This window comes from Poeciliopsis prolifica, unplaced genomic scaffold, assembly GCF_027474105.1.
Source record: "Poeciliopsis prolifica strain line A6 unplaced genomic scaffold, Auburn_PproV2 SCAFFOLD017, whole genome shotgun sequence".
Classification (NCBI taxonomy): domain Eukaryota; kingdom Metazoa; phylum Chordata; class Actinopteri; order Cyprinodontiformes; family Poeciliidae; genus Poeciliopsis; species Poeciliopsis prolifica.
The window spans coordinates 633,974-648,342 of NW_026562392.1; positions in this window are offsets into that span (position 1 = coordinate 633,974).

Genomic DNA, 14,369 nt, shown 5'->3' on the forward strand with positions numbered 1-14,369 from the left:
CAGGGATTTATACACAAAGCCTGACCAAGACAATCAATGAAAAAACAGCTACTTCAAGCAACATATCATAACACTCAAATGTGAAAACAAAACAACCGAACACTAAAAATGTTTAACAGTTGCAGTACTGTGAGAGAGAGGCAGAAGCCCTCTGTGCACATGGTTGAGTCTTCTGGAAAATCTTCTGAAGTCTTCTGTTAACCTTGTGCACAGCTTTTGTGTATAATATGACACCCTCAGCAACCAAATTACATGGCTCATTTTATTATTTTTTTTAATGAAGCATCATCAAGCTGAGTGATGTAAAGCAGTTTGAGCAGTTTAATTATTAGATATATTGTGAGCAACTTCTTAGTAACAGGTCAACTGATCAGCCCTGGGAAAGCATCATTAACCAGGTCATTTTCAGATAATTAGGCAATTGATTGTTGGCGTGTTGCTTTTGTAAATCACTGACAAAGTAACAACATGATTTATGGACTTCATTTAATGTAATTCAATTTCTCTTTAATTATTTTCTGTCAGCCACAGAAGACACACTGTGAATGTACAAGATGTGGAGTTTGTGTTGCTCCTCTGCTTGTAAAAGACATTAACACCACATCATCACATTTACAACTCTCCCAAAGGTCAAGTGAAGTCAAGTTTATTTGTCCATTAGTATCTTTCAACAACAAGGCAGTTCAAAGTGATTTGCACAATAAAAACATAATACAGTGACCAATTATTAAACAAGCAATAAACATTACATTTTGTCAAATGCCATCATCACAATCTTGAAGCAAACATACATCAGGTATACTGATTAATGTTTTAGTTCCAGGAAGCTGTAACAGCTAGGTTTTTAATCTTGGTTCAAAGGAACTCAGTGTTTCAGCCGTTTTGCAGTTTTCTGGAAATTTGTTCCTGATTTGTGGTGCATAGAAGCTAAATGCTGCTTGTCTGTGGTTGGTTTTGGGGATGCAGAGCAGAACCAGAGCCAGAAGACCTGAGAGGTCTGGAAGGCTGATGACAGCAGATCTTTGATGGTGGTGCTAAACCGTTCAGTCATTTATAAAGTAGGAACTGTAATAGTCCATGCTATGAAACCACAGAGAGACAGTGTATTGACTTTTGAACTGGATGATCTCTTCTATCGTTTTGGTTATAGTGAGAATACCAGCAGCAGCGTTCTTGATCAGCTGCAGCTGGAGATTTGATTTTTTTCGGTAGACCTGAGAAGGGACTGTTGCAGTAAACAATGTGACTAAAGCAAACGCATGGATGAGTTTCTCTAGATCTTGCTGAGACATTAGTCCTCTAATCCTGGAAATTTTCTTCAGGTAAAAAGGTAATAGAAGGATGACTGTGTAACTGTTTTCATGTGTCTCTGAAGGTTCAGGTCTGAGTCCACTTTTACACTAAGATTTCGGGCCTGGTGCTGGTTTCTTGCTGTAATAACTGAAGCTGTGTGCTGACTCTAGATCATTCCTCTTTAGGACCAACAATAATTATGTTGGTTTTCTTTCTGTTCATCTGGAGAAAGTTAAGGCACATCCAAGCATTGGAGTAGAGTCATTCTTACGTCGTTCTAGGACATCGTATGTGACTTCTGCTTTGTTTCAGAAATTACCTACTGAAACAAAGACATCTTTATGAAAGAGTTTGAAAAAATTAAATACTAGACCAGAAGGTCCTACCCAACTCTACAGTTGTTTCAGTAATATGTCATAATCAACAGTGTCAAAGGTTGTGTTGGGGTCCAGCAAAACCAGCGCCATGGTTCTTGAGAAAGATTAAAACAAATTAAGTAGTGGACCAGAGGTAATTACTAATTTGAACATTGACTTTCACAGTTCACAGAAGTTCCAAAAACCCCCACCCACTGTCACCATCGATACATAAATAAATGAACTAAGTCATTGTCAGTGGTAAAACTGCATCCTTCTGAAGATCACAATAAGGTGGAGCTCTTAACCTCAAGTTATTAACCACTTAGTTAGCAGCAGGTCTGTGGTAAACCGATTTCTCGGCCACACTGCCAGCCATCGAGTTGTGTAATCACTACTCAGTTTCCGCCACAGTCCATTCTTTTAGGTTCTCTTGTTTGACCTGTATCACACAAATGTGTTATTCATCTACCAATAAGGAGCAGACCAAGTCAGAAGTCCTGAATTGCAAAGTCATAAAAATCATGAAGACAAGCATTGAGAAATGACAACAGGTTCAAGGAGCCATGCAGGTCTTGGTAAAATGACTACAGTAAACACAGATAACAAGAAAAGATGAAAATTACTTTGACTTACCATGCTCTGTTGAAATCCTGTCTGCAATTTTTATTTGGATTAATTTGCCTTTAATCTATCAATGGTATCTCATATCACCCATGGTGTCTTGAGGATGGTAATCTTAAAATAGGTTGTGTGTTTTTGAAGCCTTAATTAAATATTCAAGAGACTCAAAGTGTTTCAAGTTGCTAACATGATAAATGCAGACACCTACTATTTTGCATTTTAATCAAATTGCAAAATACAGAAAATCAAAATAATAATAATTCACAATTATTTTGGCAGTGTTGACCACAAAAACGTTATTGTTGTCAGCTAACGATGGAAGCTTGCATACGTAGCATCACAGTCTCATTTATCTCTGACGTCTTCAATGAGAAGTCTGTAAGAGCTCAAATACAATATCAGCCTGGAGATGAAGGAATGTAACTGGAAGATTGCTATAAGTATTTTGCACAATTCATAATGTATGCATTCTGTGACATGGAATTAATTGAATGCTAAAATATATCATTCTGACAAGCAGCCTGAAGCTTATCTGAGAGACAGCTGTAATGACCCTTTCCATTTGTAAAGAGTGGAAAATTACAGGTTTTCGGCTCATACATCTCCACTGCTTAATTAGTGCTTAATGTGTTTGTGTTTCACTGCTTTTTTTCTGCTGATTCGCTGTTTTTCTAATCTGTTTGAACATAAACCTAAATCACATTTTTTCGCGTTTCCCTTGAGATATTAGAGAATGTTTTTGTGTTGTATTGTACCTATATTATTGGTCAATTTGATCCCTACCTTTATTCCTGTTTTGTGATCATTGTTGGCCAGGATACTGAAGAAGAATCCTTTCTCTGCCCTGTTGACACAAAAACAAGACGTCTGTTCCCCCAACTGGTCACATTGTAGATACCACTTTCAGTTACATATTACACTTTGTTTTGGTTTATATATATATATATATATATATATATATATATATATATATATATATATATAGAGAGAGAGAGAGAGAGAGAGAGAGAGAGAGATAGATAGATCTATATATCTATATATATATAGATATATAGATATATTTGTGAAAACATGGTTTGAGGAGGTGAGGTCCTTCCAGGTTCACACAGAAAACAGATCATGAAGGGCTGAAAGACTGAAGTAATCTTGTATGTTGATTCACTGATGAACATGTCCCAAGACAAGGTGAACATATTCTGATCGGTGTCCCAAATAGGGGAAGTGAATCTGGGCGTTGGGCCATATGCTTGAGTGGAGATATACACACAGAGCCGAAATGGACAGGGTGTTGACCGAATATGGGAAGGCATGGGACTTTCCATGAGGTTATTGAATGCTTGAGAAGTCACATACACAATACACAATACACAACAATGAGGAGAGAGAGTATAAAAACTTGAAGGAAAAGAGAAGCTTGGTTCTTCGTCTCCACTGTGTCGAGCTGACAGAAGCAGACCAGAGGACCAGCAGAAAGCCGTGCCCTGGAACCAGAGGGATGGCAAGTCTTCACTCCGCCAAAAGGGAGACGTGATCCATTGCCCCTCAACTCTGGCTCCTGATTTGATCGTGGCGATCTCAGAATTGCTGAGACCGACTTGGGGATTAGACAAAGGTCACAAGAGTGATGAAGAACTGTCCATTTGGAAGACAACAACAAGCTCTGCTTTGTTTCTATTCAAAAGAGGATCTGTCATGCTAAGACAAGACTCTGTCCAAGGACACTAAAGCCTTCTGTTGCTGAGATCCTTCATAATCTGGGTATGAGTCTGCCTGCACCCCAAAGCCTTGCTTAGTAAATTGATGACACGGTTCAGGGAAAGAAGTTAGGGGAAGTTCATGTTGATTTGTCCAAATTGATTTTTGTTCTTAAATACTCATAATCATTGATAATTAATCATGGTTGTCATTTACCCTTCCTCAACTCTTGCTTAATAAATGTGTATATTAAAATTCTAATGAGTTTTGTGGACATTGAAATTAATTGAGTCATCTATTGGTTTTGGTACTTCTACTTAATGTAAAATCAATGTACGTGATTCTAGTAATGTGGTGGGTTTAGACTTTCCTTTTAGTAGTTTTAAAAATAATGACCCTGGGGCTTACAAAGTCGCTAAAACTAATCTAGCCATTAACAAGTGCTCATTATTATTAGAGAGAGGGCTACCGTTAACAGAAGTGGTTATTGGAGTTATGCAATTGTGAGGGCTACTCAACTGATTTCTTCTTAACTGAAAAGGGTCATAATTTCTGGATTGTAGTTAGTTAGAGCTAACTTAGACAGATTGTCTGTGTCAGTCCTTCCACAGGGTGATACCCAGGTTTTAGAGACTTTCCGGACCCGTTAGACGGAGAACTGGTCAGTTGTCTGCCAAAGGAGTTGCAAGGTTTAGGGCGGGCCTGGCTATTGCGCAGTAAAAATCTAAATATAATAACTTAAATACTGCACTTTTAACTGAACAGTTTAAAGATGAATTAGCTGTGTCATCTTTGCAGGTGGCTGATATTGATCACATGAGATTATTGACTATTTTGTAAAGGATTTAAGCCTGTTGATAATGAACTGAGTATGCTGACATAGATAATTTAGTCAATGCCATGATTTCAGGAGTTCTTAAAAAAGAGTAGGACTCCTTTACCGAGGTGAGGATCTGACACTTGCTAAATCCATAGAAATTGCTGAGTATCAAGTGTCTTAGATGCAAATAGTCAGAGAAGATGGTTTCTCCCATGTAGCTGCAGATTCAATGAACCCTCAAAATTTATAAAAGTGGATGAACTTTAAGACGAGTGCAGTCATACTATCACTGACAGACCAGTTTAGTAGACAGGGCATCCCAACCATCCTGCTTACAGAAAAAGGTTCACAGTAATCTTCAGAGGAGCTAAAAGGTTTATGTGAAGATTATGCTATCATACACCACACTTCATCAGCTAACAGTCCTCACTAACAAAAAGCTAAACGTGCTCCATAGACAACATTTAGCATTGCTAGAATACTGCTGGAAGAAGTAGAAACCGTAATTTTTTTTACGACAGCAAACTCTGGTTTTATAGCATGGTTCCCTATATGTGACAGAGAAAAAGGAAGGGTTGACAATAACAAAGGAAATACTAACAGCTTAAACAAAATCTTAACACCTGCATTGAAAAGACTTATAGCTCTATAGGAGCTATGGCAGGCAGGATCATTTCCTTCTTTACGCAGTAATGAAATAGTTTCCAAGGGAGACAAAGTCATGTTTCAATGACTCCTTAAAAAAACAGCAGTAGAGCCAGTTTCTCATTGGCATCTTCCAAAGATTATGACCTAAGATATGAAATATTACAATACATATTAAGTTCTGAGTAATTCACACAATTTCTCCATGCCGATTATAGCACTTTAACTTCAAATGGATCGTTTAAACAAGAACAGTTAAATTAATGGAATAAATTTCAGAAAATGCAGTAAAAGCTTCAGAATAGCAGCGAGGATTAAAGTTGCAATGATCATTAGATATATGGAATGTATAAAGCCTCCTACTGCAAGTATGGGAAATCATTTCCATAAATTCCATAAATAACAGAATCCTTAGAGGAGACACAGTAGCATTTGGCACTGAACTGCACAAAAGTGTTATTTGATATTAACCATATAGTTTGAATATAACTTACAGTGGGTGTCTGATTGCTAAGATACCAAAGCTTCAAGAGATAAAGCAATATGTTGACACTTCCTAAAATAGCACCGCATTGGATTGCTATATTTTGCCATGGCAATGAATAAGAAGACTTCATCTTAACTAAGTGTGAGATCTTTACTGAGACCCAGTGTCCACCCACCAGTGACAGCTCTACCTGCTGGAAAGTTCCCTCAAGTCTGACTCATACACTGCATTCAGCTGAAGTTGTCTGCCCTTTGTTTTATGTTCTAAGTACCTTAACTAAGCTTTTCTGCTTGGTTTTCTTTACTGTTGATTTCTAAATTTTAAATCCAACATTTAAACAGGTTTCCCTGCCCTGCAAACACTGGATGTCAAACTGACATGCATGTTTAAGGTTTTTAAAGCAACTCTGGCTTAATGGCAGGTGTAGCTTTCTTCCTATGGGAAGAGTTGAATTCAGTTTCAGTTTTCTCCACTGCCACGAGTCAAAGTTCTGTGATCAAAGGCACCTAACTCCAAGTGCCTACTGGTTGATGGTTTTGTTCAGCAGTGGGAGTGAGACCAGGTGAAGTGGTTTGGTGTGACTTATCAGAATTTAGTTTAGCCAAATGGCACATCAATGCAGAAAGTATCATCTGCAAATAACCCAAAATGCATTTTCTGTCAAGTCAAATGTACTTGTACCACACATTTCAGCAACAAGGCACTTCAAATTATTTTACATCATGGAAACCGAATATATTAACTGGTTTTGAAACAAGCAATTACATTTTATCAAATGCCATCATTCAAATAATCTTCATATATACAGTACATCAAATATGTTGATCAATGTTCCATTTACAGTGAATCGCAGGAAACTCTGAAGACATTTGGTTTTAGCCTTGTTTTATAGGAACTCAATATTTCATCACCCTTACAGAATTCTTAATTATTGAATTGCCCTTCAAGATATTTCCTGCTGAATTACTGTTGCTGCTTGACTGTCTGAATGAGAGATTACTTAATGTTTGTGATGTTTTGGTTTTGTTTAGGACCACAGCAGATACCTCTGTTAACCATTTCTGCCTCTACCACTAATGAAAAAGAAAAACTCAAAACCAAAATATCAGAACATCTGTGGACTGTGGCTTCAATTAGACCTTTAATATCTACCAATCCATTACGTCAACCATGTTAATATATAACTGAGGCTGTTTTCACACCATTATTTATGTAAATAACATCCAATTTATTCATTAAAAAGGACAACAGGCTCACACCAAAGGTTTGACACATTATTGGAAAATAAAGCATTTACATCATGAATTAATTACAGATCCTACATTCCCAAATCAGCAGAAAGAAATTACTCAGGTACAGACTCAGAGAAAGCTTTGTGAGCTAACACTATACAAGGTCATACTGTATTTTTCGAATACTTGGGGCGTCCCGGGACGCCATGTTGGTGGACAGCTGGTCTGGCAGGACATTTTGAAGTGTCCTGTGGAAAAGCAGTTCTTTGATGACTTAGAAGGTCAAATCGGAGGTGTTGGTGTGCACTACAACACAATGGACTGCCTCATTCATTATAATGTTCTGGATCTGGTCAAATGTCTTCGAAGACTACGGCTCCAGGCCACTGTCTGATGTCCAACACATCAGAGTCTGATCCAGGCCTTAGTGTGCTCTCTGACAAACAAGCCAGGTGGGTTTCTCTAAGCTGTCCAAGAGTTCCCTCGAAGTGATGCCTCCTCTCTGCTCTTCAGGGGCCAAACAGATTGTGCAAATGAGCACCATCATGAACACCTGTTCTCCTGCCAAACTATACCCACAGAAGCCAGAAGGAGGAACAAAAAAACTGTTAAGTTATTACTCAGCTGCATTGCGTAGTCTCTGCTGCAGTCGACAGAAAGGTTAACAAAAGCAATGTAAATGGCCTAGATTAAAGCATGTTACGTCATGCAGATGTTGTTCTTGTAGAGCGGAGAAAGCAAACAAAGATTAAAAAGATAAATCATTTGGGTCATTTTATTTCACAAAAGCACTCTGAGTGGTTCTCAGTCAAAACCCTAATTCCTCCTGAGAACAAAGAACAGAAATGTGACAAATGGCTTACATTGCAAGCAAGATTTTGGTGTTTGTTTGTTTGTCTTTTAATTTGTTAGTTTTGCTTTGTAGAAAATAATTGTTGAGGTATTCTTATTCCTGAAACATTTAGCTCAGGAAGTGATGAGGAAAAATTATCTTTGTTCTTCACAGACATGCACCATGTAAAAATATTACCTCACTGTGGCTTCCTGTTTACATTCCGTTTTAATGAAGAGATGCCAAATGCTTACATACATGTCTGCATTTCTGTATTATTATGGTAGTTTTTGTTTTTATGCAGCTCAGTTAGAAAGATGTGGGAAGTTAAAGTATAAAATCAACTCCTTTGAGATTTACATGTCACAATGTTACAAACATACCTGGAGTGTTTGTAACATTACAAATCGTTGTCCCCTTATTTCCCATTATGTGTATTTTACTTTGTCATACAGCCACTACATGTATCTGCATATGCAAATTTATATTAAGGAATTTTGCTTAACTCCATACATATGCATGACCTTATACATTTGGATGTTGTGGGCCTCATGAATGAAATGCTGCAGGTCTACATTTCCATCACTAACATCCAGAACGAATGTCACTAAGTTAACCTCCCTGTTTATTGCCAACTTGACTCTCTCTGTAGAAACCAAAGTAGATTCTCATTTTCTCTCAGCATATGAACACACATGCAACATCATGGCAATATTTGTGGGTGGCATGCAACGACCTGAGGGATTCATTTAAGCAGAACCCAATTATGTTAGCTTCTGTTTTGCTTTTTGTTAGTTTTATTTTTTTGGGGGGGACTTATTAGCACTTGACAGCATTTAGCAACTTTGTGCATTCACTTGACCACGCTGAGCCTCAAGCAAAGCTCAATGCTTTTAATCTTGTTTTCCTGTTTCTGTTTTTTAACCTTGCCGACTTTGCTTCCTGGCTGACGCCCTGCTGGTTTTGATCCTCCACCAGGTTTCTGGTCCTGGGTTACCCAGAAACACAGAGTGGTTTTGCAAAACATTTTGAATCTTGACTTTATTTGCAATCGGCAGCATAACAAAATTGGTAGCCTGGGCTTTGGTCAGTATTTTTAAAGCTTGCTGAAATGAAAACAGGGACTTTAACAGGGAAGCAGCTGTTGCTTTCTGCTCCTGTCAGACTGCTCTGCAGGATAGACAAATCACTGAGAGTAAGGAGGCAGCTTCAAGTGGAGAAAACTTTGACAGAATCCGTACTTGCTCTCTTTTTCTCCAACTTTCAACACATACATAAGTGTGCAACGTCACACACACACATGCATACACGCACATGGTCACAAACACAGGTATATTTGCGCACACACACGCATACATATATAGCCTTTTCCAACTGCACTCTCCTCATGTGTGAAATGAGCAAGGGTCTTATCTCTTGGAAACACACCACTGAGCCAGAGGAGAAGGGAAGAGAGGGAGACACACAGCGGGAGAGAGGGGAAAAAAGGAGGCGGAGGAGAGTGAGAAAGATTGAGAAAAAGGTGGGGGAGGTGTCACGTGGTGAGCATGCTGATGACTGGAAATATGGAAGTTTGCTGCAGACTCCTGAGGTCTAAAATAAGCTATAATCAACTCTGTGTGCCTTTATGTGGCTGTGTATTAGCCTCTGCAAGGCAACATTTCATATGCAGACCTGTTCTACTGCAGAGAGGTTCACTGTTGTTAAGATGCTGCACTGTAGAAAAGTGTTTCCTTTTTTTTGTCAGATTTGCAGGTTCCAGATGAGCAAATTAATATGTCAGATGAAGATGGCATGTGGATATACAAACTACTATTTATATTTCATCCATCCATCCACACATACATCCATACATCCATCCATTGTCCAGATACTCTTGTGAGACAAAGTTAATTTGTCCAAAAACAAAGTTGTTGTCTACAAGAATGGAATAACCTAAACACTTAAAATTTTAAAAAGCACAGTTTTTTTAAAAAGAGCACTGAAATCTTTTTTTATTAAATCTTATTTTGGAAATTTTGTAGAAAACTATTCTGTAAACTGACGAGACGAGAGTAGAAGGAAGGTTATCAGTGGAATTAAACTAACATAGTACTTCAGAAATAGATGGTACCTACAGTGAAACACAGTGGTGGTGTGATGATCTGCAGCTTCTTTTCTGCTTCACCTGAAAGACTTGTTATCAATGGAATCATGAATTATGCTTCCTCCTGAAAAATCTTGAAGCACAATTCAGTTCAATTCACTCTCACCACTTTAAACCTCTTCTCATTGTTTAGTATATTTTTCATTCTGATCTAGTAGTGATTAGTGATAGTGATTTCATAGTGATTTTGTCACTAAGTAATTTGTTAGTGGACTGGTTTGGGATGGAAAGGGTCTAAAAGGGATTATTGTCCTTGACAAGACTGAATGAACTAATGTGAACAAACTGAGTGTAAATCACCCATTAGCTGCATGGGGCAGTGAGGAGCACAGTGCCCAGTCAGCTCAGCCTGTTGTCAGTTCATGCTTACTGTCTGTTCAGAATACTCCAGATTGGTTTGGAGACATTTCTCCCTTAGTAAATCAATAAAGTTTATTTGCAAAGCACATTTCAGCAACAAGGCGTTGCATCATAAAAGCACAAAAATACAAAGTGAGACATTATATTACATTACATGTGAGACATTATATTTTGCCAAATGCCATCATTACACAGCAAAGGGTTGATTAGTGTTTCATTTATTATGGGTCAAAAGCCATTCTAAACAGGTGGGTTTTTAGTGTACATTTAAAGGAACTCAGTGTTTCAGCAGTTTTGATATTTTACAAAAGTTTTTTCCAGATTTGTGATGGATAGACGCTAAATGCTTCTATGCACCACTGAAATCACAAACGAAACCATCACAAAGCGTGGCATTTAAGTGATGAGTGACAAGAATTTGAAAGAAGAGTGGTTGAAGAAAAATCAGGTTTGGACTCAAACTTGGAATCAACAGGATGTCACATTTCAGCTATTCCTCATTGCTATTGAATGAAGCAATATCTGAATCTTCATCTTACACAGAACAGACAAGATGTAGACAAACAAATCTGTATCTACATGCTCCTCCTCTGCTTGACTTTATGTCTCTGGTATGGCTTCAAACTGAAGAAGTCTTTGTCTTTACCTAACAGAAAGGGATTTCCTGCATGTGTCTATCCCACTGTGAAGAAGCCCTGTCCTTCCTGAACGCTGCACACTTTAGCAGAGCTGAAAGATATTAAAACGTGTTTAAACAGACTTTAAAATGAGACAAGGCACCCTACAGAGGAACGTAATAAGGAAAATTAATTAAAGTGGGAACTAGGAGAGAGGCTGTATGATGCAGCGCTCGAGAATCCAGAGGCAGACTGCAAGGAAACTGCACACAGCAGGACTTTGACTTTAAACAGATGAAGAAATAACAGTAAAGACGTTATTATTAAAAATCCCACCATGACTGTAAATGTCTCATTGATAGCCTGGAAATTATAAAGAAAAGGAGAAAAACAGCAGTCCATTAAAAACGGTGGTTCAAAGATCAGCAAAGGAATAGCAATAAATCTCTATTCTTTGTAATTATGGGTGCCATTGGCTTAGCAGTTTTGGTTGCTAAAGGAAATTATATCAGCCCTGTGTATCATGTCCATATGAACCCAGTATTCTGCATGTTTTGTTCTCCCTGCATCATTCTACAGATCAACCTGACCAATGATTTCTGAAAGAAAATAAGGAAAAGAAAGAAAAATAGCAAAGCAGAATTTTAAGACATTAAATTATTGTACTGGTGCGAACATGGACCCTTTGTTTCCACGTGATCGTTTTTCTGCATGATTACAAAAGTCTGCTTTACTTTTGCAGACTTCTTATGCCACCTTGTGACCAGTATAAGGAAGTAAAGATTTTTTCTTAGTTTCTTATGAATTTGACTGAATATTTTTTTGTTTGTTTGTTTTGTTTTTAGATAGATAGATAGATAGATAGATAGATAGATAGATAGATAGATAGATAGATAGATAGATAGATAGATAGATAGATAGATAGATAGATAGATAGATAGATAGATAGATAGATAGATAGATAGATAGATAGATAGATAGATAGATAGATAGATAGATAGATAGATAGATAGATAGATAGATAGATAGATAGATAGATAGATAGATAGATAGATAGATAGATAGATAGATAGATAGATAGATAGATAGATAGATAGATAGATAGATAGATAGATAGATAGATAGATAGATAGATAGATAGATAGATAGATAGATAGATAGATAGATAGATAGATAGATAGATAGATAGATAGATAGATAGATAGATAGATAGATAGATAGATAGATAGATAGATAGATAGATAGATAGATATCGATATTGATATGAAGCCTTTAGCATCACAGCCAGCATTATGGCTCTGTTGGAAGAAGGTGCTCATGATCTCAACTGCCTGCATACTGAGAATACAATACATATAATAGTGGCAGCATCATGCCATCAGGAGCTTTTCTGCAGCAGGAAAGGGAAGTTGGGTTAAGTTCGGTTTCTGCTTGACACATGTACATTCAGAGCAGAATCAAGCTGGCACAATTTTTATACTCTGCTTGGGTCATCTGTGCTAAACTCTAGGGGGCGGTATATGGTACCTATGGCAAACATATAACACTACCCAGCATGTTTAGCAGTAAACTGAGCTGTTTCTGACAGCTGTGAAATGTTTGTGCAGCAATAGTCCTCAGTCAGAGGCTTCTTCAAATTCACTGCAAGACTGACTGCTACTGGAGATCCTTCATTCTCATTTACCACTCACCCCACCCAGAGTACTGTCTGTCCCCCTCCTTCAATTAGAACAATATCAAGCAAGTACGTACAGAAAACAGATGAATGCTCTGAATTCTTTCATTTCGTTGTGTTGTTTCCTTGAAAAATGTCCCTTCTAAAGGCTGTTTTACATTCATAACTTCTCCCTCCATCCCAGAATGAATGTGGAGTCAGAACATGCTCACCATAGCACGACCGCCCAGGACAGTGAGACAAGATTAAGTGGTAGGGGCAAGGGATAAAAGGTGATTTGGCCAATGGCATTTTATCCCTTTACTTCACTGCCACCCAGCTAGCAGCATCAGCAGCAACACACTGCTGGAACCTAGCAAGAGCCCCTTTTTATTAGATTATGAAACATTAAAGAATGCAGTCATTTCCTGAAGCTGGTGGACAGCAGTAAACAACTTCTTATCAGAAAACGATGACTCATGATATGTTTCTGCTGCTTTTTTCACCTTGGCAACTCCTGTACATCAGCACTAATAAGGCTAATGTGATGTTCTCCCCGCAAAGTGGGGAAAGGTTTCTGGTGCTGTGGATCTAAGATGAGATGTTTTAAAATAAAATACAATGTATAAAATAAAATAAAATTTATTAAAATAAAATAAAAACTATAAAATACCCATAAGTGTTTTAACATTTTAGAGCATATTGCATGCTAATTAGTATTACATTTACTGTGTCAGCTAGCTGCTGACACTGTTCATTGTTAACTTTTGTTTTTCAACTGGGTTGGGCAAATTTTAACATTCTTACAAACTAATAAATAAGAAGTTTCTGTGTTTACACTGAGGTACAGGACAGAAACACGCTATGACAGCTAAATCATCTGCTTGAATTTGACTAGATCAGTGTTTTTTTTTTACCTTTGCTAGATATGAGAAAAAGAGAAGATAAAAGTGAATCGAGATTCTGTGTACAACAGATGGAGCAATACATTAGAAGACAACTTTTTTTTTGGTCATCTCTACAAAATGTTTTAACATGAACATCTGTTATACTAAGCTGTTTCTCAATCTTTCAGTTACAAATCCTTCCACTGTTCTATATTTACTTGTGCCAGTGACTACATGTGTGCAAACCAAAGCTACTTTATCAGACATCAATCAGCGTAAAGGGTGCATGAAGGGTGAACTAAACACCCATCAGTGTTTAGTTCATTTTCTGAGCTGAAGTTATTCACAAGCAAAAAGAACATCACTGAGGCCCAATGTCTCCCATCCCATGCATGAAGCAGCTACTGAACTGCAGAGCTCCTTCAGCGACACACTGGTGCACGTGTGCACAAAGGAGTCTTACAGCAGGTCCTTTATACAGCTGAACCATTACTGTACCCAAGAAACTGTAATGCCTGCAATTGTTTGCATAGGTTTTTTTAATATTCTGTAATTTTCTGTTTTTTATGCACAAATATATATGTACATTTGCTATTTATTTATGTGCTTACTCAGTTGGGCATTTATCAGAAAATAGTATACTATTTTTTAATACAGGTACCTTTTTTCTTTTGGTTGTAAATTTTTTCTCACTGTACAATCTTTTTTCCATTTTCTGTTT